Raw genomic sequence first — 24,640 nt, 5'->3', positions numbered from 1 at the left:
TTGAAGAGAATGATAACCAGAATTTTTAGTTTTTTGACTACGGAACAAGAATAGCAGGTTTCTTCTTAAAGCAGCACATGATACTTGGTTTAGAGACATAGAATTCCAGGCTGTAAGTATCAGTAGATGTTGAAATGGACTGAGAAGGTGGTGGAGTCTCCTGTTTTTGGAGGTCTTGAAGAAATAACATCATGTGTCTGGAATAGCTTGGGTCTGGTTTTTCCTAAAGGTAAGAAAAAGAGGGAAATTACAACCTCCCCCCATGTTTCCCTCTGTTAATTTCATCTCTTCAGTTTTCAGAGATTATAAGCAAAAATAATAGAATTCCCTTTCCCTAACCATGATTTTCTTTCTCTGTGGGATTAATATTTTTTGAAATAAGTCAGGAAATGTCTTTTTTTTTTTTTAACCAGAGGGTTACCCTGCCTACCACCATGAATAGAGCAAACAACACTTCAGGTTATTGTCCCAGTGCTTGCCATCACAGACACCTCCTACAGGTGCTGCATTCTCTGTAACACGGTGGTTCTTCAGGGACTTTGTATTTGTTTTGTGTTGTTGCAAACCACTGTCCGGATCTCTATTCTGAGATGTCTGCAAATGCCCTTATGTCATGTGTATTTTGATGTGCTATATTGATGCAATTTAAAGATTTTTTTTAATCATAAAATAGGATTGTTGCAAGGATGTTAAAACAGGCTTTCAAATTAGAAGGGGCTCCCACTAGCAAATATGGAATAATTTGAACGTCAAAGTAAATAATGACTCTAACAAATTATAAACCGCTGAATAAAATAGGAAATCATAAATCTATAATTAACTTACAATCCTAATCCTTAAAACAACTTTTTAAGCTATTAGTATGCCCAGGGGCACCTGGGTGGCTCAGTTGGTTAAGCTTCCAACTTTGGCTCAAGTTATGATCTTGTGGTTCATGAGATCTAGTCCCACATCGGGCTCCTCACTAAAAGTGTGGAGCCTCCTTGGATTCTCTCTCTTGCCCTCTCTGTCTGCCCCTACCCCACTTGCCCATGTGTGCTCTCTAACTCTCAAAAAAAGTAAATAAAAACTTTTTAAAAAGATATTAGTGTGTGGTAACTGAGCTCAGAACATTGAAGTTATTTTTCCAAGCTCAAACAGTTGCCAAGTGATAGTCTTTTTTTTCCTTCTGTTTTTTAGAAACATTTCAAACTTACAGGAAAATTATAAGTATGGCGCATAATTATAAGTACAAAAAAACTCTTTTCTTCCTGAACTATTGAGAACTGTTGACCTATGTCCCATCACAGTCAAATGCTTTAAAACAGGGACATTTTCACACAAAACCACAATACAACCATCAGTATCAGTGGCCCCATTAGGCAAGTAGAAAGAAGCACCTGCACATAATAGACATTCCGTTAATATTTACAAATTTCATCTGAACAAAAGATAGGTAAAATGTAAAAATATCCATTCCCAAGCTTAGGTATAATGAGTGAATATCTTAAGAACAATGATTTTTACAAAACATCTTGCAAAGACTTGTTCACTCATTTATGGGAATATATATAAATAGGAAACATATGCAGTAAATCTGCATATAGATATTTCTTTTTTCTTTTTCTTTTTTTTTTTATGTTGAGACAGCACAGGCACACACACAAGCAGAGGAGGGACAGCGAAAGAGGGAGAGAGAGAATCCCAAGCAGGTTCCATGTGCAGCACAGAGCCCGACTTGGGGCTTGATCTCATGACTGTGAGATCATGACCTGAGCTGAAATCAAGAATCCTACACTTAACTGACTGAGCCACCCAGGAACTCCTGCATATAAATATTTCATTCATTAAACCTCCAAATTAATGTCTAATTTCACAAATATAAAGATGCAGAAGTAAAGATATGACAATAATGAAAGATACTGCCATTTATCTTATGGACAATTATACACATATAGATACACATATAATATCATCTAAATATAAGCAATTATAAATTGTGACTATATTTTTGTCTAAAATAAATAGAGGGTAAAATACCTTAACATTCCTGGACATTTAACAGATCTATCCACACTTATAAATTGACCAACATCTTACATTTCTTAAGGTACCAACATTTTCATTTTGTCTCTCTGGGTTTTATTGTTGTCAAATGTATGAAGACATTTTGTAATAATAAGTGAAGACTTCAATCTATAGAAAACAGTAAACCATTAAAAAATTTCCACCCAATTGTACAACTGCCAATTAAACTTTGGTAATATTTCAGAGAGGCAGAAACAGTTACATAATTCCATGCTCATGAAAATTCCTACTGGGCATGAGCAAAAGCAATTTTTCAGGCACTTATAACCTCATTATTCTTTAATATTTAAATTTATATTCAGTGAATTTTCTGCATCCAAGTGTCAGCTTCATTCATGTCAATATGCTGGATGCTACTTCATTTCAAACAGAACGGGGTTCCTGACCGATATTCAACAAAATCCTCTACAGCATTTGTCTGATTACTTGTTTCTTACACAAGCTTAAAAAAAAAAAAAAAAAAAAAAAACCTACCTTAGTTTCCATTCTTAGACATCACACATTCTGAATTCCCACAAAACCCAAAGTACACATGCACGTACCACACAGAGTGAAGGGAAGGAGGGAGAGGAGGTGGGAGTGAGAAAGTTAGAATTGTGATGCCCAAAGGGTGGCTGAGAATGGAAAGCCATAAACAACTTTACAGTGAGAAACATAGATCCCACCCTAGATCGTTTCTCAGAGGATCCTCAAAATACACCATGTGGAAAGTCACATATGGAGTCAACTTCAAACCCTTGGAACAGGTCGGAGGATAGATGACAAACATGAAAGGAAGGAGAAATGTACCGGAAAACAAAGAAAAATCCTGCAAGCGCAATTAATTTACTAGGAGAGATGAACAAAAAAGTCAGCACAATCCGTAAAACAAATCTTCAGAAATAAATTCTAAGTCAAAATCAGAAGAAACCTATATAAATTCCTCTGATCTAAGAAGTGTGGATTGCACCTTAAAAGTCGCAAACCTCTCTTAAATACCTATTTATGTATGTGTGTTTTAATTCCTCCATTATTTCCAACAATTTTCATTATTTGGGGGCAGACTGGTCTAGAGCAGTATTGTCCTTAAATATAATTTAAGCTGCACTTATAATTTTTTAAAGTTTTTTTTAATGTTTATTTCGGGAGAGAAAGCACAAATAGGGGAGGGGCTGAGAGAGGGGGACTCAGGATCCAAGGCGTGCTCTGTGCCAACAGCAGCAAGCCCAATGAGGGATTCAAACCCATGAACCGCAAGACCATGTCCCGAGCTAAAAGTTGGTTGCTCCACTGACTGAGCTACCCAGGTGCCCCTGCATGTATAATTTTAAATTTCTATTAGATACGTTTGAAAGAAAGCAAAAGAAACTAGTGACATCAATTTTAATAATGTATTTTATTTAACCCAATATATCCAAAATAATACCATTTCAGCATATAACATAAAATTGAGATATCTTATATTTTTTATCATTATTACTATCACTTCAAAATCCAGTATGTGTTATAAACTTAAAGTCAGCACATCTCAATTTCACAGTAGTCCTATTGGCCAAAAAGATCATATGGATTTTTGATGTCAAGGGCCTGCTTTTTTTAAAGACTATTTTTTCAAGCAGTTTTAGGTTTACAACAAAACTGAGAGGAAGGTACAGCGATTTCTCATTAACTCTGCCCCCACACATGCATAGCCTCCTCATTATCAACATTACTCAACAAAATAGTTGAGTATAATTTTTCACCAAAGATAGCCCTATATCGATACATCATAGTCACTCAAAGTCCATGGCTAAACTTAGGGTTCATTCTTGGCATTGTACATTCCACGAGTATAAACAAAAGTATAATGACACATATCCACCATTATAATATCATACAGAGTATTTTCACTACCCTAAAAATCCTCTGTGCTCTGCAAATTCATCTCCCTCCACCCCCAAACTCCTGCCAACACTAATGTTTTTACTGTCTTCATAGCTTTGCCTTTCCTAAAATGTCCTAGTTGGAATTATTGTGTGTAGTCTCTTCAGGTTGACTTCTTTCACTTAATAATTTGTATTTAAGTTTCCTCCACGTCTTTTCATGGCTTAATAACTCATTTCTTTTCAGCACTGAATACTATCCCGTTGTCTGGATATATCAGTTTATTTCTGCATTCAATTACTGGAGGACATCTTGGCTGCTTCTAAGATTTGTCAATTATGAATAAAGCTGCCATAAACCCTTGCACGCAGATTTTTGTGTAGATGCAAGTTTTCAACTCCTTTGGGCAAACACCAAGGAAAACAATTGCGGGATCATATAGTAAGAATATGTCTTCTTTTTCTAAGAAACGGTCCAACTGTCTTCCCAAGAGGCTGTTCCCTTTTGTATTTCTACCAGCAATAAATGAGAGTTCCTGTTGCTGTACATCCTCATCAGCATTTCGTGTCAGTGTTCTTAATTTTGGCCATCTTAATAGGTATCTAGTGGTATCTCATTGTTGTCTTAATTTCCATTTCTCTTAAGTTTATGATGTTGAGCACCTTTTCATGTACTTATTTGCCATCTCTGTCTCTTTTTTGATGAGGTGTCTGTTAAGGTGTCTTGGGCCAATTTTTAAATCAGGTTGTTTATTTTCTTACCACTGAGTTTTAAAACCTCTTTGTATATTTTGGGTAACAGTCTTTTATCAGATGTGTCTTTTGCAAATATTTTTCCCAAAAACTATTTTGCAAATAATTTGTCTTCTGCGTCTCTTAATATTGTCTTTTGCAGAGCAGAAGTTTGTGATGTTAGTAAAGCCCAGCTTGTTAACTTTCTTTCATGGATCACATCTTCAGTGTTACATCTAAAAAGGCATCACCATACCCACATCACCTAGATTTTCTTCTACGTTATCTACTGGGAGTTTTATAGTTTTGCAGGTTTAATCCTTTATAAAGTGGTAGGATTAATTATGATTACCAATCAAGTATGCACATGTCTCTACAAAGAAAGACATATAACCAAATAGGAGTTTATTTCATTACCGTTTTTCAGAATTTAGACATCAATTTTTTTCTTCACTGTTCTCATCTAAACATGATGCAAGGATTGATGTATAAATGATTAAGTGAGTGAATGAAGGAATATCAGAAACATTAATTTTTTTCACAACAGGCCAAGATTTTCTGTTTCATAGCTCTTCATGCAGTAGCCTGGAGTTTGGTGCATTATTTGCAATTATCTCGTTTCCAGTCATTGAGACATCGTCCTTTTTTTTTTCGTTTTTCTATGATTATAGTTGCTAACCTACATGGTCATACTCTAAGGTTTTATTTTCTTGCTGTAATCTATTGTAAATCTCTTTCTCTCTCTTCTCCTCTCATTTTTTCTCTGACCCTACTGTAATCACCCCACCAGCATAAACACTTAAGTAAATTGGATTCCCAGTATGGCAAACAATCTATTTTTTAATAAAGTGGTATAATAAAATTTTACTATTATAATTTATTATTTTTAATATATCCTAGAAGTTAAATTAAGCCATTTTGATAAATAGATCCATGGGAAAGTTTCAAGACCAATCCATTTTATAGCAAATGCCGATTTTTAATAAAGTGGAGTAATAAGCCCATGAAGAAGAACCAATCAAGTAGCAGAAATGCAGTATATAATGCAAATTTAGGCACTTGTACTAATAGTAATGTACATTATAATAATTTAATTTTGTATTTTGAAAGAAACAATGATTATTATAGGTAAAAGAATCTATATTTTCTAGGTATCTACCTATGATGTAGGTACCATAATACTATAGCATTAACTTATACAGAACTTAAAATCTATAAGATAGGGCCCCTAGTATTTTGTAGGTATGTTCAAGCCACATTAAACATGTGATCTTTAAAATTCATTTAGCAAGGTCCTTAGACCACAACTCAACCCTAAATGTTTTGGAAACCTCAGAAAATTACTATTTAAAAGTTAGTTGTGGTGGAGGGGGGGGCACGTGGGTGGCTCAGTCAGTTAAGCATCTGACTCTTGATTTTGACCCAGGTGATCTCATGGGCTCATGAGTTTGAGCCCCACATTGAGCTCTGCACTGAAAGCTCAGAGCATACTTGGGATTCATTCTCTCTCTCTCTCTCTCTCTCTCTCTCTCTCTCAATAAATAAATAAATAAACAAACAAACAAAAAAAGTCACTGGGGTTATCTATACATTAACATAGAAGAGACCTCAACTCTTCTTTGTGGAAGGAAACAGAAACCCTTTGTTGTAGTTATGGCATGGGGGAGAACCTCTTGAATGAGCCATAATTTTGCAAATGTAAAACCATCACACACATATTTTCTTTAGGGAAAAATATAAAATATTCACTGCCATGAATTCTATTTGGCAATGTAAATTGCCCTGCATAAACTGTGTTTCTGCAAGCTGTATTCCTGGATGGTGTGTAGATTAAAAAAATACTATTGCTCATTGGAATTGTATATGTTCTTAAGTAGCTCAAATAGGAAGTATGAAGCTGAAATAGAGAGAACTACGGAAAAAGCATACAGATATGGCTTTGCCCTCAAGCTACTATTCATTGACTTAAAAAAAGTATTTGATCAGACTCAACCTGATGTTGATGATGATGATGTTGATAGAACTGATGTTCTATACATGATGTCATTTAGAGGGAATAATCCAAATGCACTAATATTGTTATTTTATTCAGGCCATTAAGACTACATCCATTTTGGTTAAGACAGACTTTCTTCAATGTGATTTGATATTGGGGTGCCTGGGTGGTTCAGTCGGTTAAGCAACTGACTCTGATTTCAGCTCAGGTCATGATCTCACGGTTCATGGGGATCAAGCCCCATGTCACGTTCTGCACAGTGCAGAGCCTCCTTGGGATTCTCTCTCATTCTCTCTCTCTCTCTGCCCCTACCCTGCTCATGTGTGCGCTCTCTCTCTCTCTCTCTCTCCTTCTCAAAATAAATAAATAAGCTTTAAAAATGTGATTTTATATTACTATTGTCAGTCAACCTGGAAAGAGGAAAATTCTAGGGACAAAAAATGGAGATTGGGAAACACCTCAGGCTGGGATGAAAATGAAGTATTTTCATCTCTCTGGGCCTTGGCGTACCTGGTTCTTGGACACAGAACAGCCACTCTCAAGGGCATTCTCTTTGGAGAGGGTAAACTGACCCTTACTACCTACCTGGGAGCCAGTCGACTTATAAGCATCAAAATGCTCATCAGACCTTCCTTGAAAATTCTCCTGTGAACTGCAAGAGTAGCTATGTTCAAGAATACTTTTAAATTCATACCATCATGGCTTCCTTCCACCAGATCCAAAACTTTGTTAAAAATTGTAGCCTTGCTCTGTGGATGTTCATTTTATGCTTGGAACGTGGTCCCAAAGGGACTAGTCCCTCACAGAGCACCTCTCAGAGCAGCCGCCAGCAGTGTTTTGTGTGTTGAATAGCACTTTCGAGAGCGTGTGCAGGAGCAGAGGCACTCCACCACGCTAATAGGTCTTACTTTAAATTTGTTTCCTTCTCTGAGGGTACTCAAGCCTGCCCAGCAAGACCAGAACATGTCCTTAAAGACTGGCACTGCCTCTCCCTTCAGAGACTATTTCACATCTTTCCTCTCCGCAAACCCTCCAAAACCCCTCTTCCTCCCTGCTCACTCTTAAATAATAACCTTCCCTTGTACTCCACTGAGATAATAGAATAATCAGATGGAATTGTCTTCAGTTTCCCCCAAAACGAACATGCAGTCACTGCCTTCTCTTCCCCTACCATGAAAGACCAGTCCTTATCTATCAAATGCCAGCAGAGCACCTGTGTTCTATAGACATCCTCTCTTGGCTTCTCAAAGATTTCACTGTGGCAAAGATTCCCCCTCTCTCCAAGACCATCAATTATTCTTCTCCAAGGATTATTAACATTGAAAAGTATACAGATTCTGGATCTGCCATTTGGAAAAAATAAACAAACAAACAAAAAAAGTTTTTTTTCTGGACCTTTCATATTCTGCCAAAGAGTGTCTCCTTTCTTTACTTCATTCAAGAGCCAAATGTCTGGAAATATTTATATATATCCATTTTTTCAGGTCCTATCTTATCTTCACCTCACTTCAACTGGGTTTTCACTCTTTACGTCAATGACTCAATGAACTAGCTCCTCAGGATCTTGTCAGTGATCTCCATGCTGCCAAATTTTGTAATCCCTTCTCTGTCTCCTCTCACTGCACTTCTTAGCCATACATTCAAACACTCTTACCTTTTTAAAAGCCTTTTTTTGTCTTGAGTCCAGAACATCATACATTATTCCATTTTCCTCCAGCTTTGTTAATTCTCTTTCTCAATATTCTTTACTTTCTTCTCTTCTTTAGCTGACTTCTAAATGTTAGCGTACTCTAGGGATTGATCCTATAACCTCTTCTTTTATCTCCCATTCATATTCCCCAATAATTCATCCACATCCATTGCTTTAAATACTATATATATTTTCATACCTCTCAAATTTAAATCTCCCATCCTCTCTAAACCCTAGATTTCAGGCTGTATATCTAACTACTTGACATCTTCAATAGTAAGACTAGTACCAGCTTATGAAAAACAGAACTCATGCTCTGTATCATACCCGCAAGCCACTGCCAGAAAAAATATTTTTAATGTTTATTTTTGAGAGAGAGAGAGAGAGAGAAAATCTGAAGCAGGCTCCAGGCTGTCCACACAGAGCCCAACGTGGGGCTCAGGCCCACAAACTATGAGATCATCATCTGAGCCAAAGTCAGACGCTTAACCCACTGAGCCACCCAGGCGACCCCTCCTATCTGAACTACAATCATAGCCAAAATATTTTCCCTATTTCCACACTTGTACTCATATTCTTACACATCCAGCAGCCAGAAGTTTTTTGGGGTTTTTTTTTTTAACGTAATTTTTTTTTAAGTAAATTAGATCATGTGGTTTATCTGCTTAAAACATATCAATCAGTATCTTCCAGTCATTCTAATTGCCCTTTGATGTCCTGCAGGGACATACATAATCAGGCCCCTGCGCAATTATCAGACTCACCTTGTACTACCTTACCCTTTCTCACTGTTTCAGTTATACTCCCTGTGATTTATAATAAGAAACATATATTTAGTCTTCATCCCTCATTTCTGGCACAAAGCTCCTAGAACCCTTATAAACAATGAGAATGACAAAGAGTGTTTTTTGTTATTTAATGAGGTGTCCTTTGGAAAGCCCCTAGGTCATCTAAGGATTGGGGCTGGCCCTAGAGGAACCAACCACATGATTAGAGGGTTGGACCCTTTAGTCCCACCCACCTGACTTCCCTGGAAAGGGGGTAGGGGCTGGAGACTGAATAAATCACCAACGACCAATGATTTAATCAACACTGCCTATATAACAAAGTCTCCATAAAAAAAAACAAAAGGACAGAGTTCAGAGAACTTCCTCACTGGTGAACACATGGAGATCCGGGAAGAGTTGTGTGCAAGGAGAGGGTGTGGAAGCTCCGTGCCCTTTCCCTATACCTTGCCCTATATATCTCTTCACATGTAGGTTGACTCATGTCCTTTGATATCCTTCATTATAAACTAGTAATCTAGTGAGTAAACGGGTTTCCTGAGTTCTGTAACCTGTTCTAGCAATTAATGAAACCAAAGGAGGGGGTCATGGGAAGCTCTGATTTATAGCCAGTCAGTCAGAAGCACAGGTAGCAACCTGACATCTGAAGTGCAAGTTCAGGATGGGACAGTATCGAGTGTTATGGGACTAAACCCTTACCCTGTGGAATCTGATGCTCTCTCCTGGGTAGATAGTGTCAGAATTGAGTTGAATTGCAAGACACCCACCTGGTGTTGATGAAGCACTTGGTGGTGTGGGAAGAAACCCACATGTCAGAATTGATGACCAGAAACATAGTCCTCTTCCCTCAGTTGCTCTAACTCCGTGGCTCTTTCTCAAAACTGTCTTTGTAGCTCCTTCAATCTGGAATGTCCTTCCTCTACTTCTGATCTTCACTTAGTAGGCTCCATCTCACCATCTAGGCTTTAGCTCAAATGTCAACTACCTATCATCTCTAATGTTGTTCCTCTATAACAGCTTGCTAGTCAATTTCTACAGGATTTCTCTGCTTTATTTCTTTCAGAGTATCCTTATCTATAATTATGTATCTATTTGGTCTGACTCCCTCACCCCTCACCTGCGACAATCTGTAAGTTTCTTTTTTTTTTTTTAAGTTTATTTACTTTGAGAGAGAGAGAGAGGAGAGAGAGAGCATGTGTGCATGGGGAAGGCACAGAGGAGAGAGAATCCCAAGAGACAGCTTGGGCTCTGTGCTGACAGCCGAGTCCAAAGCAGGTCTCAAACTCTCAAACCTGGGGAGATCATGACCTGAGCCAAAATCAAGAGTCAGACACTTAACCAACTGAGCCACCCAGATGCTCCACATAATCTATAAGTTTCACGAAAACAAGGACCTTGTCTGTCCTATTCAGCAATAACCCATGTGCTAGAAAAGCTCCTAGCACAAAATAGGTATCAATAAAAATAGTTGTTATATAAATGAATATCTTGGGAGCTTGTCAAAAAAGGACAGAATGAAAAACGTGAATAAATCTGTTCTTAGCCCATGTAAAAGAGAACCTGGTGTCATTTCCAGAAATAATTAGAGCATGCTTTAAGGGGATCTATCATGTCAGCGTTAACTCCACCATCATAACATGGATATGAAAGGAAATGGACCTCATTTTATATTCACAGACAGCGAAAGCCTGGCTATACCAGTTATATTTGCAACAATTCAGGCAGGTAGATGTTATTATCTCTACTTTAAAATAGCAATATGAGGCCCAGAGAGATATAATAATTTGCCCAAATCCACATAGCAATTAAATGGTAAAGCTGGGATTCCGACCTCTGTGTGTTTGATTTGAAGGTCTATGTCCTTCCTTGTATTCTAGAAATAATAGACTGCTGAGCATAATGGTGAAGCATTTTCTTTTCTGAAAACACTTATTGCTATTCATGAGCCCAAAGGGAGTTAAAAATGTGAATATAGGAGTTGGTCCAGAGGGTTAAGAGAAGGAGGAAAAGAAGAAACTGTGTATATAAAAAATGCAGCTGATGGGTGTCTTTTCAAATACTGTGGTGTCTCAATAGGGCCTGTTGAATCACATATACACATAATCAGTGTAATTCCAGGAGCAAGCCCGCTTGGCTCAGCAGTTTTAATATACAGATCAATTTTGCATTACCTCCTTCTGGCTGTGAGTGCTCATAGAGGGAGGTCATAAAACATTTATTGGGCCAAGGATGCAAATTGAGCAAAGAGTGAATCTTCAATCTGTGGACAGGCTCTTGAAAGAGACTTGTCAGATAAGTCTGTGATGAGCATTTGCTCTGCCCTACACCCTATGAAATTTTTATTTTCATTTCCTCTACAGAATTCACCTCTTAGGGGGTAGGAAATTATATACATATATATACATATATATATACACATATATACATATATATATACATATATATGACTATAGCATAATAAATCTTGTGCCACTTGTATCTTAAAAATAACAATGCATGTGACAAATACTGTTTGAAAACTAAATTTGGAATATTATGGCAGAATTATGACAGTCTCCAACTATATCCTATGGGTAAAACAGCAATTGGAGACATCAAGAAAAAGCATAGAATAAGTATTTACTTCTACCATGAACTAGGACTCTGGGCCAAAAGTCTATACTGTGGCACAATATACAGATAACCAGTTACTTAATCACTGGTATAGGGGATTTCAAGGTCTGCACTGGAACCCAGAGAAGTGAAGAGACCAGGATAATTTCCACACTTGCTGTGTTAACTCCCAGGGTGGCATGGCTTGTTGTTGCCAACCTTAATCTATATTAACCATTTCTTCTAACGCAGCTAATGAGAAATGAATGATGTTCACCATAATTGGTCATCGTGGCACAAAAAGGCGAGAAAATGAGCAATACCAAAGAAAACAGGGGGGTGTTTAATAAATTGGGCTGGTCTAGTTCAACCCTCGAAAACCCTGTGAATATATAAGGTTTTACTTCTGGTGCATAATCTGAGGCTTTCTTCCATGAGGTTTCACCTCTGGTTCCAGTTGGAAGCGATTGCATCCTTTTCTAATCTCCCTGAGAATTTAAATCTGTAACATTCTTCAGAACAAACTGGGGCTAACTTGTACCATTGTTTTTCTTTTTAGGATAATACACTGGGTAAAAAAGGGATAGAGTATGTCTTACATTGGTTTTATTTGCCTAATGGCTGGTAAAAGTGCTACAGAGAGCAAAAACTTAATCAACATTTGTTAATGAAGGTGATAATTTGTGTTTATATTTGTCATAAGGACAAACTTATGACAATGGTCATATTGCCATAGCTAGACATCTCCTGCCATGCCAGATAAAATGCAGTATAAATTGGAGGAAGAGAAATAGTTGAAAAGAAAAACTGTTAGGTTATACATATGTAAGGTCACCATCAGCCAGGTCATAAGCTTCTTGAGGGCAAGAACAGTCTTCTTTATTCAGTATCCTCAGTAATTACTACAGTGTCTAGTCCACAGCTAGCTAGCTGTTCAATATTTATTTGCCTAATAAATGTCACCCTGCCAGCTCAAATATACACATACACACACACACACACACACACACACACACACACACACACACATACAGTATCTTCAGAACATTTACAAGATAGATTTTACATTTAAAGAAGGTACAGTAATCATACAAGATTTTCTATGACCACTAACCCAAATCCCCTTGGGCACTTTAATAGTTTTCTATGTTTTTAAGTTCATCCTGGTTTCACTTCATTCTGCTTTCTCCAAAAATCCAAATGATTTTTATTTTTATCCTATTTGTAAACCTTACTTAGCCCCTACTGCTCTCCCAGGCACTGTAGTTTTGCCTGAAGTCAGCATTATTCCCATGAAGCCCCAGGGCAGGGGGAGCCACATGAGCAGAGGCCTTTGGTGCTCCCTCCAGCAGCACATATACTAAAATTGGAGCAGAGGCCTTTGCCTGCTCTTTCTCAGCAAAAGGTTTCACTAAAAGAAGACTCAGGTTACCCTAATCTGTCCTCTTACTTTGGAGTTCTAAAAACACAAAGAACTGCTGTGTGAAAAACAATGTTTGTCCCTAATGGCACCCCTTTCAAGTCATTTAATCAGGACACACCTAGAAAATAATGTAATTAATTGTCAACCAAGCAACTCACCACCCCAAATTAACTAGAAAGGATCAGAGCTTAATCCAAAATATAACAGGCAACACTCTCCTATATATCCCCTGTGCTTTTGGCAAAAAAAAATACCTCCTTAAGAATCACAGAACTAGTGAAATCCAAATAAAGACTGAGTTTAGTTAATAGGAATATACCAATGGTGGTTCCTCAGTTGTGACAGATGTACTATTGTAAGATGTTAACAACAGGGAAAACTGGGCAAAAAGTATGAGAAGTCTATACTGTCTTTTGCAGTTTTTAGGAAATCAAAGTATTAAAAAAAAAAAAAACCTTTAAACATTTTTTTTAACGAAGTCATAGAATACAGAGAGGAACTTTATCAGACAACTAGATCCCTCCCAAAGTTTTCCTAAGAAACAAAGTTCCTATGGGAAAGGTCCAAGCCCTGTTCACAGTTTTAGACCAAACAAAGCTATAACTGAAGGCTTGGCTGAGAAAGGATAGCCATGGTGGTGGACAGATTCGGGAAGACAACACAGCACTCTAAGGGACAGACACTGAGACATGAGGAATGAGATTCATCAGGCCTTGTAGGATCTTGAGTGGAAGCCACGTAAAATTGTACTTGAACTTAAACCAACCCATCTTCCTTTCCTCTCTGCAGACTGTTTATCCCTTTAACAGGACAGAGACATAACACAGAGACAATCCTATTCAAGAGAGCTGAGTAATAAAATTAAATCAACTGCATTGTATCCTGTAAAAGAAACATCTCCAAGAAGAAAAGCTTTTTTAAACAGGTTAAAAGATGAATAATGGTAATCCTAGGGACAGTGGAGAGCAATGGTGAAAATGGATGACCCACACCTCAGAAAGATAGAGTGTGAGGGTGAATCAAAATTACAGAGGTGAGAGGGACGCCTGGATGGCTCAATTTGTTTAGCGTCCAACTCTTGATTTCAGCTCAAATCATAATCCTAGGGTTATGGGATCCAGCCCCACACTGGGCTCCAGGCTGAGGGTGGAGCCTGCTTAAGAGTATCCCTATCTCTCTATCTATCTATCTATCTATCTATCTATCTATCTATCTATTATCTCCCCCCACTGCCCTCTCCCCTGCTCATGCTCCCTCTCTCTCTCTCTCTCTCTCTCTCTCTCTCTCAAAAATAAACATTAATATTTTTTAATTAAAAAAAAAAAGAATTATAGGTGTGAGAGAAATCCGAGGCAGGCAAACTGGTCCTGGAAGAGTGGGAGTTACAGGGAATGATACGCAGGGCCTGTGCACTGTGCAAAGAACAAAAGAGCATGGCAGCTCCAGAGGACGAGAGTAACCATCAGTCTTGGTAAGAAGCTGCTCAAGTGACCTTACCTGGGATCTTACAGTTTTGTGGGGTCTTGAGGATGTTTGGGTATATTGAAAGTGTTGGAATTTCACCAAAGCATCATTAGTTAGAAGTCATAGCACTTAGGAATGAAACTAACGGGCATGTTTCCTCAACTTCAGATGAAATTTACATTTCAATTTACATTATATAAATATAATGCTCTTTCAATTTACATTATATATCTGGACGAAGCCAGACCATGGCAAACAGCATTGCCTAACAGTCTAAGAGAATCTGAAATCTTTATAGACCTGATGGAGTCCCAGTTGGGCTATAATGGAAGGAGAATGTCGCTAATTATGTCTTTTATTTCTCATTAATTACAGAAATACTTTCAGTCATAGTAACAGTCTATAATAACAGAAGTGTTGGGTCCACTGAGGTTAGGCTGAGCTTTCCATGAATTTGACTTCAGGGATAAAAGAAAGTCCAGACAGACACATAAGTGGTGGAATTTTCCCCCAAGTGAGATGCAGGGAGGATGGCATCCTATTTGAGGATGCCCCATCCAACCATATAAAGGCTAAAACTTGAAATGAAATATTGAATCTAATTTTCCTTTCAGAAGCCAGGACATTACAAATTGTTAAACAATAAAGTACATTTTAAAAGACACTTACATGTTTGTTCTCCTAAATAATCTGAGCTCTGCTATCCTAGGCTAAGACTTAAGCCTTTTCCAAAATGCTGTTCAAATCCACAAATTAGAATCTGCTATCAGGAGAATCTTTTATTCTTCTTTAAGGAAAAAGGAAGGATCAACACTCACCCTATCCCTATGATAAGCCAAAAGTTTTTAAATTATTTTTATTCTGTAATTAACAAAGAAGTACCTTTGCAAAATTTAATACAGAACCATATAAAATAGAGTAAACTTTTTTTTTTATTCTCACTCTCCGGCATTTGCCACTGTTAACACAACTCAGTGGCTATGTTCCCAGGCATTTTTCATGTGAATAAAATCATAAAAATAAACATGTTTTTACAAAGATGAGATTATACTCTACATTCTACTTTGCAATCTGCTTTGACACTTAAAACTTTCTTCACATACAGAATCTTTCTGACTACGCTATGACACAGATAACATTATACCTATTTCAAGAATGGGTAAGCATGCCTCAAGAACATTGTGTATTCTACCCAAGTTCACACAAGCAGTAAATAGGATTCAAGCACAAATCTATTGTTTCTCTAAGGCAAGCTGCATGGAATAGAATTGGTATATGTTTAGATATCTTAACCATCATTGTATAGGTCAGGCATAGACAAACTCTTCCTCCAAATGGGCAGATAGTAAATATTTTGGACTTTGTGGAGCACATAAGGTCTCTTTCATATTCTTTGCATTTTTTAATTTGTTTGTTTGGTTTTTGGTTTACAACCCTCTAAAAATGTAAAAAACCGTCTTAACTTAGGAAGCCATGCAAAAACAAGTTCAGATGATGGAGATTGGTCCGAGTGGCTGTAGTTTATTAATCCCTGATACAGTCTCAATTGCACAATTTAACAATATGGGCTTTTAAAATGCCAAAATTTGCTTCTTTGCCACTGAATGTATCTTTCCTTTTGGCCAGACATACACGTTCTTAAAATACAAATCAAGCTTTGGAAAGTTTGAGATCACTGACTCCATCCTTGTACATGCCACTCATCACGACATCATCCATCAAGCAGTAAGTGACAAGGCTTCACACAACCCGTTCAGGTCAAACTGAAATGGAGATTTGGTTTTCCTGAAACGGACACTTTGGGAAAACAAAGAGACAAAAGTATAAATCTCTCCGACAGAAGTATCAGTAGAAGCCTACTTCAAAATGTTTGTATTTTGCTTCCTTTTGTTAGTTGCCAAGAATTTGCCATCATCAGAACTGAATTCTTTATTTTGAGACACTAATGAGCAAGCCACTGAAAGACTGGCTGCCATTTTTTATTACAACAAGGTCTCATTGCTTCATATCGTCAAGACACAACTCCTCCATGCCTCATCCTCCTCCTCTGAGTAGAAGAAGAAAATAATTTGGTGTGACATTTATCTCTGTGAAAAAGCAGCAGGGTATATCAGAAAAAAATAGGATCTTTGGAGGCAGACTTAAATTTGAATATCAGTGTCTTTATTTACCATTATGTGATATTTGGCACGTTACTCAAACTCTCTGGGCCTCAGCAACCTTATCTCTAAACTACAAGGTTGTTAAAAGAATGAAGATTGTAGCTACATATTTAATTTTAATAGAACAATATTATTTTAATGGTTATAAGACAATAATACTGCCAAAAAAATACTGCAGATAAAAATGGCAAAATCATCCTAGAGAAGCAATCCATAGCTGGCCCATGAAACACAAAATCCAGTGTATTCTTTTTTTATCATAAAAACTCATCAGCATAATAGTTTTTATAATTCTATTAAAACTCCCAGGGAGCAAGAGGCAGATTTTAGAGAATTTGTGAGATCATTCTCTACAATCTAGTGTTAAGATATACACTTTTCTCACCTAAAAACAACTAAAAATACAGGATGTCTTTTTAGAAATCTTGTTCTGTTTGTAAATGCACATAATTAGAAAAGTAATACAACTTCTTTTAACTACCTCCAACATATTTTTTTCTCCATCAACCTGAGCAAGAACAAACAATGCTACTAACACAATGTCTGTTCTCTGTTTAATAATGGATTCAGCAAAGGAAGAATACATCCTAAAAGATTAATAAGAAGCAAATATCCAGGACAGTGAAAAGACAAACAGCAGAGTGGCTGTTTTGCTTAACCGCCTGTCAGTAAATATTCATGCCTGGCTTTGGTCTTTCTCTGGGCCCATGCTGCTAAACTTGGCCTCCTTCTCAAATTTCTGTCAATAGCCTAAAAGCTATATTCAAACAAACCTTCAAATATACATTACTCTAGTTCCTTCAGACAAACTGACACAATGGGTTTCCATTTTAATTAGGGAGGCTTCTAAAATGATTTACATCAGAACTGTCCAAGGCTCAGGAGCAAATGATAAAGACGAGAACTTCCTTACATATATACATTAATGTATTCTTCATTTGTGAGCAGCATAGTTTGAGGGAATCAAAAGCAAAAAGTCAGAACATAGAATGCTTAAGGTAATAGGAAAATCAGATAAGGGACCCCAAATTATGAAATGAAGATCGATTGTTGTTAATTAGTAATCTCGCAATGCTATCAGATTCATTAAAATTCTCCAGTTGTTAAGCTTTTCCTAAAAGTAAAAAAGAAAAAGAAAGAAAAGAAAGAAACAACAACAACAACAGAGATTATCTTTAATCATAGGTGACATATCTGAGACTCTCGAATACCATCCCTTCCCAGATATTTGTTCACTGTGGCTCAGTCCATAACTCTCCTCGTTTCAATCCATTTTCTCAGGTTTCTCAAAGCAATCTTACCAAATAATAGATATCCTCCCTGCCACAACATACCCATTTCAGTGGCTCCCCTATTACCTACAAATTCTTAGCAGGACACCCCTCAACCTGTAATCTGGGTCCACTCTATTTTTTCCACTCCATTCTACCTCTCTTTGTACTTACTGCTATGCTCGCCCTTCCCTGAGAATATGACACACATTCATGCCTGCATGTTTTGTTCATAGCGTTCCTTCGGCAAAGCTGCAAGAACAGAATTAGTAGCATTTCAAGTGACAATAGTGTTTGGCAGGTATTCTCTTCCAAGATATTCAATTTTCATCATTTTTGTATATATGTTGAAGTTTATGCTCAAAGACCAGAAGTAAATATGATCTGCCCTGAAAAATATCAGCACATCCTTCTTTCCACCTAGCAACGCCAACTGGAAGCATAAATAAAAATTTAAAACAATACACTGAATATCTAAATTTACTTAGTACTATACAACAAAGAACTGTCTTTTTCTCTATCCCTGCACCATCCACCTATGCCATTAAATAGAGCAATGTTTAAAATAAAGGACATCCTAGCCATACAATATGTAGGCTTGTGGGATATGTCTTATATACTGGAATTTTATTAGTGTGATGGTCTCATGATGATTAGAAATGTTATGATACATAGTTGTAGCACACAGTTGTAACAAAATCATTCACCTTGCTGATTATTCAGAGTAATGATAGAAATTGCATGTAACCTTAGGTGAAATATCCACATAACGAGGCTTTGTTTAGCAACTCCCAGCCAATATGTGATCTCTCTGTGCTATCACAGAGGCCGCACATTTTCTTGTCAACAATTTTCCGTTTGTAGATTGAGGTAGCATTTTATGTCATTTTATTAATATCTGCTCCTCTCCACAGAACAGTAGGCTCCATAGGGACAGAGATCATGTGTGTTTCGCTCACCATTGTATGCCTAGCACGTAGCACAGAGCATGGCACTGAGTTAGCACTCAATAAATATGTGTTGAATGAGTGAACAGCATATATACATTGAGAGTCTGCGCAAATGATAATTTATCTAAGTGAATCCAGAGGATGAGCCTAAAGGAAACTTAGGCTTAACAGAGCAATATTCCTAGCATCAGTGCTTCATTTAGAAGTCAATTTTTTAAAAATTAGGTAAGGAAGGGACACCTGGGTGGCTCAGTTTGTTGAGCATCTGACTTTGGCTCAGGTCATGATCTCAAGGTTGGTGAGTTCACGCCCAGCATCAGGCTCTCTGCTGTCAGCACAGAGCCCACTTCAGATCTTCTGTCCCCCCGCCTCTCTCCGCACCTCTCCTACTCACACTTTATCTCTCAAAAATAAGTAAACATTAAAGAAATAAGTAAATAAATAAGTCTCCTTTAATTTCAAGAAGTTTCAAGTCAGGTTTGAAGTTTTAAATATTTTCTAAGATTTTAGAACATAGTAGAATATATATATAGGGAATATTACTCAAAAAAATAAGAGCAAGATAAAAACAAAAAATATACTTCAGACATAAGGACTTTGACTTCCTTCTGTCAAGCCACTTCAATTTCTCTTTGGAATTAGGTATCATTTATATAAAAACTGATACATACCTTTGTAGAAATGTGTAAGGGGACAATTTTCTAACAACTGCATTAGAGTTCCTCTTAAAGTGGGAACTATCCTCACATGAGAGTTAAAAGCTTGGAATGGACAATGGGTCCTGCCAGTTAAGGTGACTACAGAGTTCAAGGATTAAAAGAGAGAAAGAGACAGAGAGAGAGAGAGAGAGAGAGAGAGAGAGAGAGAGAGAACAGCAGTACTCTGCATAAGGTAAACAGAGGAATTTTTTATTGCAGAAGAGGAACAGAAATAAAATTACAGAAAAGAAAGATAAGGGATAGGAGGGGCCATAAAGATGGAGAAAAGCTGGAACTAGATACCAACTAGGACCAATGAAACTCCCCAGGTGTAGCATGCTTAAAGGATTATTTTAAGAACTATGACTTCATTCCACCTCTGGCATGATAGCATATGTCATGCATCAGAGTAATTCTCTCTCTCTCAGATCAACAATAAAAGCAGATTATTTTGAATAAATACAAAAATGAATGAATGAATGAAGAATGAATATTTGAAAGCATAATAAATGATCCAAAGAGGACAGGACTTGAAAGATCAACATCACAGAAAATAAGCTAACTGAGGTGAGACTCAAATTTGCCTCTGTGGGTTTTTTTTTCCTGAGGAATTTACCAATTTGCAGCTCAGGAAAGAGAAGCAGAAAGCAATCTGGAGCTGGAGGCAGTTCCATCAGGCTGGGGAGACAGAAATTAGAATTTGGAGATGCCCAGATTTGCAGGGCCAAGATCACAGAGGAAGGAATGGCACAAAAGTGAGTTAGAAAATTCTATATGCAATCTCCCCACGAGATGTTAGCTGACACCAAAGCTATATATGCAAGTCACCAAGAATACAAGTGGAAAGTAAGTCTGAGAGGCTAAAACAATGAGCAAAAATATCCAAAGTTTTTTGGTACTGAAAGACAGGGTTAGAGCTCAGGATCTGCCAAGGTGAGGTTCCTTCTGGTAAAGAACCCAGAATTTCAGATGAAACACTAAAGAGTGTGGTCCATAAAAAATAGGAAAAACTGCCCTATGAAAGGCTGAAACCAAGCCTTTCTCAAGGACAAAAATGTACTAACAATAAAGGAAAATGTTGATAAGCTGGATTATATTAAAATTAAAATGTTCTGTCACTCAAAGGCACCATTAAGAGAATAAAAACCTAAATGTTACATAGGATAAAGATATGTGCAATACAAATACCAATAAAAGACTAGTATTAAAGGTATATATCAAGAACTCCTACATTCAATAAGAAAAAGATTTCTACCAAGCAATAAGAAAAAAAGATGTTTTTCTATCAAATAGAGTCAATAGAAAAATTGAAAATCATCAAGGATACCAACATATCCAATAAGCATATGAAAAGGTATCTATATCATTATTCATCAGAAAAATCTGATTAAAACCATTATGAAGTCCCACTGAATCCACCAGAAGAGCTTATTTTTTTTGTTTTAAATAACAATAATGACCTCACCAAATGCTGACAAGGGTGCGGAGATCTGATAATTGTCAGGTTTCTGAGAGTGTGACTTGATAGAAATCCTCTGGAAACTTGTCAGCACCTGCTAATGTGAACATGCATGTTATGTTCAGTTATAAATAATTAGTTATAGTCAATTCCACTCTGAGTATAGGGCCAACAGAAATCAGTTCATATGTGCACCAAAAATATTCATAATAGCTTTCTTGTAATGGTTAAAACTAGAAACAACCCAATAGTATTGTCCTTAGACATGCAGCATTCTACCTACCAATGCCTCAAGGAACCCCATGCTTTGAGTGATTTCCTTGCAATTATCTCTCTTTCGAGTGGGTAGTATCAGCTGGAGCTGGTATTGCCATCCATGTAGGGTGTCTGAGCCCAGACTAGGACTCATGGGTACTGCTCCCTGTTTCCCCTCTTCTAGGTGCTTTCCAACACTCTACCCCACTCAAGGGGTTGACTGGATGTCCCAAGGAGGTCCAGGACTCCTTGTTTGGCATTTTTTTCTATAAAATCACATGGGATTGAGTCACCAGAATGATGCTAATACAGTAATTTGGGGTGACACAAGATAGACACAGGCTCTGGGCTACTAACAGTCCACTGACAACTTCACCACCTATGTACATCCATGTATCAGCTCTTACTTCAGTGCCACATCTAGTCTATTGCACCTGGCAGTGGTGAGGGTGGCAGCACTCATCCCATATGAACAGCCAGTACAATCCGCACCCTCTCCATAGAATGTGTATCTCATATCCGCCAGTCCTCCAGCGCTGCTCATAGCTATCTCCTCCATGGGCTAACCAGACTGATGCTCTGTAATGCCAGTGGATCCTCTTGATGCTTCCCTTGATTGTTCTTAAGCCATACCGAACATGGCAGGGATATACCTTGTATGGATGGGAACCACCCTGCTTGTACAAACTGATCGACTCCTAGCTGATCATTCCCAATGGTGGGAAGAAGTACAAGGCAGGGGTTATAACCAACACCAAAAGATATCACATTCTAGGACTATACTGATTCTAGTCAAAAGACTTCAAGAGAAGACATAGCTAACAAGATGTGTTGTTCTATGTTTATCCTATAAAATTCTGAATGGTAAATTTATCATGGCTAGAAATGAATTCTTGTTGACACTGCACACTATGGATAAGACTTGCATGTGTGGTCACAATCAATGAAGTAAAGTAACAATCTTTGGGAGAGGCATTGGAAGCCAATATTCACAGATGTCACATGGGTGATGCAACATCATGGGTAATAAGGTAACCAGCATTTAACAAAAAGGTATTAGGGATATGCAAAGGCAAGAAAATCAATGGTGTTTCAATACCAACAGGTGCTGAAGAGCCATGGCATTGCAGATAGTAAAGTCTTGCTCACTTTTCCTTATAGTAAGAAAAACATTAGCCAGGAATAAGACATGTGACAATTAAGAACATTAAGACATAATTCCTGGGTCTTATTTAGAAGATATTTGGATATTACAAAGAATCTTTATGATTACCAATTGGACAATAAACAAATTTGTAAGTACCTCTTCTCTACCTATTATTCTAAATGTTTATTGATAAATCAGTATCACATAGGCCCATAAATTTTGTAATTCATTTTTACTCAAATCATTTATGTAGGCAGAGACCTTGGGGGAAAAAAGGTTTTCCAGGATTCCACATACCTGGTTTGCAGTCCTACAAAGCAAATATCTTTCAACAGTCATAAATCAGTATCACATAGGCCCATAAATTTTGTAATTCATTTTTACTCAAATCACTTATATAGGCAGAGACCTTGGGGTAAAAAAGGTTTTCCAGGATTCCACTTACCTGGTTTGCAGTCCTACAAACCAAATATCTTTCAACAGTCAAATTAATAAATAATGTGTAGTACAGTCACACAATGAGAACAAACATACTAAAACCAAATGCAATGACATGGGTGAATCTCATGAATGAAAGAAGAAAGACATAAAAGAGAACATACTGTATGATTCCATGTGTATAATTTTCCAAAGTAGACAAAACTAATCTATAATGGTGGAACCGTCAGGATAGTAGTGACCTTTGGCTAAGGTGTGTGGCAAAATGGTTATTAACCAGAAGAGGTTTTGAAACTGAACCAATCATTGCAAGCAAATTTAATTTAAATGTACTGACATTTTTTTTTTGTTCCAATCCTTTCCTCCACCCTTAAGAGTCCATTTCATTGTCACATAAAAATTATTCTTCCCTTATTTTATCTTTGTCCTACAGAGGACATGTAAAGGTAACTCACAAAAATATTTTTCAATGGTTTCAAGTTGCGTGAAACAAGACTTTACACACTGGTCAATGCTTCCAGAGACAGCACATTTACTGTGCGTTTGTTAAAGGACACATTCTAAAAAACATAGAGATCAACTCTCAGTAATCGCTCATGTTACATTACGGGGAGGTCACATATTTGAATTTCCAAGCGAACTGATTCTCCACTGATGTCCTATGATTTGTGTTTCCAGTGTTAGAAAGTACCAATCTTTCTGCCTTTTTCTATCGTTTCTTCCCCTATATTTCTCTCTCTTCAAGACTAAGAAGTAACAAAATTAGGAGGGTGAGCAAAAAAATAGGGAAGGGAAGGATGAAGCATTCTGACACTGGAAGTATTCTAATGGTTCAGGAACCTCCTTGGGCTCTTTTTCTCACCTCAGACTAATTACAATATATAAACATGCCTACCAGTATAACAATATTTAGAATTTAATTATGCATTTGTTTTTGTAGTTAATTATTTTTAAAACAACCATTTCAAATCGATCGCAGCATTCACAGCTGCTCAAGTTAAGCCTGTAAGTTTTCTGTAACAACAAACCCATTTTCTGTTACTTACCAGTCAAGATGAATTTGTCCTTCTGGGGCCTAAATGACTTCCTTCCTGGCCTCAGACTCAGGGCAAATCTTTGCCAAAGTTAAAGCAAAACGAAGTCCTAAGTGCAAACATCTTGCTAGGAAAGCAACCGAGGACATTACGAAGGCACAGACACCTAAACATCAATTGGATTTTAAGAGACAAAAAACTTTCCAGTTGTTGAGTGCAGGCTAAGGAACAGTCTCTTAGGAATTTATGGGGAAGAAATCTTTTATAAAGAGTATACATAAAACACAACTTAAAAAATGCAATTAGAAGTTCCCAGAGCCTATCTGAAGTTTATCTGAAGCTTCCAAACTTGTCCTCCACCTCTTTGATATCCATGAACATAATAAATACATAACAGAGTCTTAAGATACCTCCAAGATGCGCGTTGCCTCGGAAGTACTGCAAAGGATTCCTGCAGCAGGTGCGGGCTGACTACAGTGCTCTCGACGAGGCTTGCCTATTTCAGTTGGAAAAGGCAATTTCAGCCAGCTACTGTTGAATTGTCAGTATGCCTCAGTCCAAATCAATCAGATCTGTCCTACTGTTTCTTAGAAGTAAACATTTCTGCCTCTGCCATTTGATGTTTTTTTTTCCAGG

General features: G+C 37.3%; 1 long non-coding RNA gene across 2 annotated transcripts; it reads right to left on the bottom strand.

Annotated features, from left to right (window-relative positions):
- Positions 1 to 24,640, bottom strand: LOC121034401 (uncharacterized). Of its 2 annotated transcripts, none has more exons than XR_005792410.1 (4): positions 24,415 to 24,640; positions 21,137 to 21,227; positions 18,198 to 18,275; positions 1 to 223 (listed from the first exon to the last, which is right to left on the bottom strand). It is a non-coding gene; the product is annotated as an uncharacterized LOC121034401 (long non-coding RNA). The 2 variants fall into 2 exon arrangements; XR_005792411.1 differs by having other exon boundaries at positions 21,137 to 21,224.

The sequence above is a fragment of the Herpailurus yagouaroundi genome, unplaced genomic scaffold (assembly GCF_014898765.1).
Source record: "Herpailurus yagouaroundi ecotype Mexico unplaced genomic scaffold, PumYag 160, whole genome shotgun sequence".
Taxonomy (NCBI): Eukaryota; Metazoa; Chordata; class Mammalia; order Carnivora; family Felidae; genus Herpailurus; species Herpailurus yagouaroundi.
Note: the sequence above shows the minus strand (reverse complement) of the source record. Positions and strands in the feature narration are given on the sequence as shown.